The sequence below is a fragment of the Physeter macrocephalus genome, chromosome 11, assembly GCF_002837175.3.
Source record: "Physeter macrocephalus isolate SW-GA chromosome 11, ASM283717v5, whole genome shotgun sequence".
Lineage (NCBI taxonomy): Eukaryota > Metazoa > Chordata > Mammalia > Artiodactyla > Physeteridae > Physeter > Physeter macrocephalus.
This window is the reverse complement of record NC_041224.1, coordinates 68,404,993-68,409,437: the sequence shown is the minus strand read 5'-3', so window position 1 is coordinate 68,409,437 and position 4,445 is coordinate 68,404,993. Positions and strand designations below refer to the sequence as shown.

At 42.4% G+C, this 4,445-nt stretch overlaps 1 protein-coding gene and 1 long non-coding RNA gene across 7 annotated transcripts in view; one reads left to right on the top strand and one right to left on the bottom strand.

Annotated features, from left to right (window-relative positions):
* The window catches only part of LOC129392530 (uncharacterized), a 51,097-nt gene that overhangs the window by 27,076 nt on the left and 19,576 nt on the right, over window positions 1-4,445 (bottom strand). Inside the window, exon 4 of one of the 3 annotated variants that reach the window (XR_008618586.1) lies at window positions 2,282-2,412. The exons of the other annotated variants lie outside the window; for them this stretch is intronic. This is a non-coding gene — a long non-coding RNA (uncharacterized lncRNA). Of the gene's footprint in view, window positions 1-2,281; window positions 2,413-4,445 lie in introns of those variants that run through there. 3 annotated transcript variants of the gene reach the window in all.
* TMEM266 (transmembrane protein 266) overlaps window positions 1-4,445 on the top strand; it is a 140,245-nt gene that overhangs the window by 124,492 nt on the left and 11,308 nt on the right. The gene's annotated exons all lie outside the window — the stretch shown is intronic.

The following is a 4,445-nucleotide window of genomic DNA, read 5'->3' as shown; positions in this document are numbered from 1 at the left end:
TCAATCCCTTTCTTTTTCTCTTCTTCTTCTGGGACCCCTATAATTCGAATGTTGGTGCATTTATGTTGTCCCAGAGGTCTCTGAAACTGTGTACAATTCTTTTCATTCTTTTTTCTTTTTTCTTTCCTGCAGTAGTTATTTCCACTATTTTATCTTCCAGGTCACTTATCCATTCTTCTGCCTCAGTTATTCTGCTATTGATTGCTTCTAGAGAATTTTAAATTTCATTTATTGTGTAGTTCATCATTGGTTTTTTGCTCTTTAGTTCTTCTAGGTCCTTGTTAAATGTTTCTTGTATTTTCTCCATTCCGTTTCCAAGTTTTTGGATCATCTTTACTATCATTACTCGGAATTCTTTTTCAGGTAGACTGCCTATTTACTCTTCATTTGTTTGCTCTGGTGGGTTTTTTCTTTGCTCCTTCATCTGCTGCGTATTTCTCTATCTTCTCATTTTGCTTACCTTACTGTGTTTGGGTTCTCCTTTTTGAAGGCTGCAAGTTTGTAGTTCCTGTTGTTTTTGGTGTCTGCCCGCAGTGGGTAAGGTTGGTTCAGTGGGTTGTGTAGGCTTCCTGTTGGAGGCGACTGGTGCCTGTGTTCTGGTGGATGAGGCTGGATCTTGTCTTTCTGGTGGGCAGTGCTATGTCCGGTGGTGTGTTTTGGGGTGTCTGTGAACTTATTATGATTTTAGGCAGCCTCTCTGCTAATGCATGGGGTTGTGTTCCTGTCTTGCTTGTTGTTTGGCATGGGGTGTCCAGCACTGGAGCTCACTGGTCATTAAGTGGAGCTGGGTCTTAGCATTGAGATGGCGATATCTGGGAGAGCTCTCACTGATATTACGTGGGGCCTGGAGGTCTCTGGTGATCCAGTATCCTGGACTTGGCTCTCCCACCTTAGAGGCTCAGGCCTGACACCCGGCTGGAGCACCAAGACCCTGTCAGCCACACGGCTCAGAAGTGAACGGAGAAAAAAACGAAAGGAAGAAAAATAAAAAAATTAAAGTTATTAAAATAAAAAAAATTAAAAAGTAATTAAAAAAAGAGAGAGCAACCAAACCAATAAACAAATCCACCAGTGATAACAAGTGCTAAAAACTACACTAAGATAAACATAAAAATCAGTTACTAGTCTGTCACATACAGCAAATCCTAAGTCTACAGTTGCTCCCAAAGTCCACTGCCTCAATTTTGGGATGATTCTTTGTCTATTCAGGTATTCCACAGATGCAGGGAACATCAAGTTGATAGTGGAGATTTAGTCTGCTACTCCTGAGGCTGCATGGAGAAATTTCCCTTTCTCTTCTTTGTTCGCACAGCTCCTGGGGTTCAGCTTTGGATTTGGCCCTGCCTCTGTATGTAGGTCGCCCTCTGGTGTCTATTCTTCGCCCAGACAGGAGGGGGTTAAAGGAATGGCTGATTAGGGGGCTCTGGCTCACTCAGGCGGGGGGGAAGAAGGGGTGCGGAATGTGAGGTGAGCCTGTGGCCGCAGAGGCCGGCATGACATTGCAACAGCCTGGGGAATGCCATGTGTTCTCCCAGGGAAGTTGTCCCTGGATCACGGGACCCTGGCAGTGGCGGGCTGCACAGGCTCCTGGGAGGGGAGGTGTGGATAGTAACCTGTGCTTGCACACAGGATTCCTGGTGGCTGCAGCAGCAGCCTTAGCGTTTCATGCCCGCCTCTGGTGTCCACACTGATAGCCGTGGCTCGTGACCATCTCTCAAGCTCATTTAGGTGGTGCTCTGAATCTCCTCTCCTCGCACATCCTGAAACAATGGTCTCTTGCCTCTTAGGCAGTTCCAGACTTTTTCCCAGACTCCCTCCTGGCTAGCTGTGGAGCACTAGCCCCCTTTGGGCTATGTTTATGCAGCCAACCCCAGTCCACTCCCTGGGATCTGACATCTGAAGCCTAAGTCTCAGCTCCCAGCCCTCACCTGCCCCGGCAAGTGAGCAGACAAGCCTCTCAGGCTGGTGAGTTCTGGTCGGCAGCGATCCTCTGTGCAGGAATCTCTCCGCTTTGCCCTCTGCACCCCTCTTGCTGTGCTCTCCTCTGTGGCTCTGAAGCTTCCCCCTGCCTACCCCCCATTTCCACCAGTGAAGGGGCTTCCTAGCGCGTGGAAACTTTTCCTCCTTTACAGCTCCCTCCCCGAGGTGCAGGTCCCATCCCTATTCTTTTGTCTCTGTTTTTTCTTTTTTCTTTTGCCCTACCCAGGTATGTGGGGAGTTTCTTGCCTTTTGAGAAGTCTGAGGTCTTCTGCCAGCATTCAGTAGGTGTTCTGTAGGGGAAGTCTGAGGTCTTCTGCCAGCATTCAGTAGGTATTCTGTAGGAGTTGTTCCACATGTAGATGTATTTTTGATGTATTTGTGGGGAGGAAGGTGATCTCCACGTCTTACTCCTCCGCCATCTTGAAGGTCCTCCTGTTTTGTTTTTAGATTCCACATAAAAGTGAGATCATACCTTGTCTTTGTCTGACTTATTTCACTTAAGCATAATGCCCTCTGGTCCATGCAGGTTGTTGCAAATGGCAAGATTTCATTCTTTTTTACGGACGAATAACATTCCATTATATGTATATGTGTGTGTATGTATGTATATATGTGTGTATGTATGTATATGTATATCTCATATCTTCTTTATCCATTCATCTATTGATGGGCACTTAGGTTGTTTCCATATCTTGGCTATTATAAATAATGCTGCTGTGTACATTGGGGTGCATGTATCTTTTCAAATTAGTGTTTTTGTTTTCTTCAGATATATACCCAGGAGTAGAATTGCTGGATCATATGGTAGTTCTTAGTTTTATGAGGAGCCTCCATACAGTTTTCCACAGTGGCTACACCAATGTAGATTCCCACTAACAGTGTACTTGGGTTCCCTTTTATCTGTCTTCTCTCCAACACTTGTTATCTCTTGTCCTTTTGTTAATAGCCATTCTACAAGTGTGAGGTGATATCTCACCGTGGTTCTGATTTACATTTCCCTAATGATTAGTGAAGTTGAGCACCTTTTCATGCACCTTTGCCCTATTGTATGTCTTCTTTGGGAATATGTCTATTCAGATCCATTTTTTAATTGGATTGTTTGTTTTTTTGCTATTGAGTTGTATGAGTTCTTTATATATTTTGGATATTAACTCTTATCAGATATAATTTGTGAATATTTTCTCCCATTCGGTAGGTTGCCTTTCATTTTGTTGATGGTTTCCTTTCCTGTGCAGAAACTTTTTAATTTGGTATAGTCCCAGTTATTTTTGCTTTTGTTTTTGCTTTTAGTGTCAAATCCAAAAACACATTGTCAAGACCAATATCAAGGAGTTTACCTACTGCCTATATTTTCTTCTAGGAGTTTTATGGTTTCAGGTTTTACATTCAAGTCTTTTTTTTTTTGACCCTTATTTGATTTTAATTTTTTATACAGCAGGTTCTTATTAGTTATTTTATACATATTAGTGTACATGTGTCAATCCCAATCTCCCAATTCATCCCACCACCACCCTCTCTCCCCGCTTTCCCCCACTTGGTGTCCATACTTTGTTCTCTACATCTGTGTCTCTATTTCTGCCTTGCAAACTGGTTCATCTGTACCATTTTTCTAGATTCCACATATATGCGTTAATATACGATATTTGTTTTTCTCTTTCTGACTTACTTCACACTGTATGACAGTCTCTAAGTCCGTCCACATCTCTACAATTGACCCAATTTCTTTGCTTTGTATGGCTGAGTAATATTCCATTGTATATAGGTACCACAACTTCTTTATCCATTTGTCTGTTGATGGGCATTTAGGTTGCTTCCATGACCTGGCTATTGTAAATAGTGCTGCAGTGATCATTGGGGTGCATGTGTCTTTTTGAATTATGGTTTTCTCTGGGTATATGCCCAGTAGTGGGATTGCTGAGTCGTATGGTAATTCTATTTTTAGTTTTTAAGGAACCTCCATACTGTTCTCCATAGTGGCTGTATCAATTTATATTCCCACCAACAGTGCAAGGGGGTTCCCTTTTCTCCATACCCTCTCCAGCATTTGTTGTTTGTAGATTTTCTGACGATGCCCATTCTGCCAGGTGTGAGGTGATACCTCATTGTAGTTTTGATTTGCATTTCTCTAATAATTAGTGATGTTTGAGCAGCTTTTCATGTGCCTCTTGGCCATCTGTATGTCTTCTTTGGAGAAATGTCTATTTAGGTCTTCTGCCCATTTTTGATTGGGTTGTTTGTTGTTTTAATACTGAGCTGCATGAGCTGTTTATATATTTTGGAGATTAATCCTTTGTCCATTGATTCATTTGCAAATATTTTCTCCCATTCTGAGGGCTGTCTTTTCATCTTGTTTATAGTTTCCTTTGCCATGCAAAAGCTTTTAAATTTCATTAGGTCCCATTTGTTTATTTTTGTTTTTATTTCAATTTCTCTAGGAGGTGAGTCAAAAAGGATCTTGCTGTGAT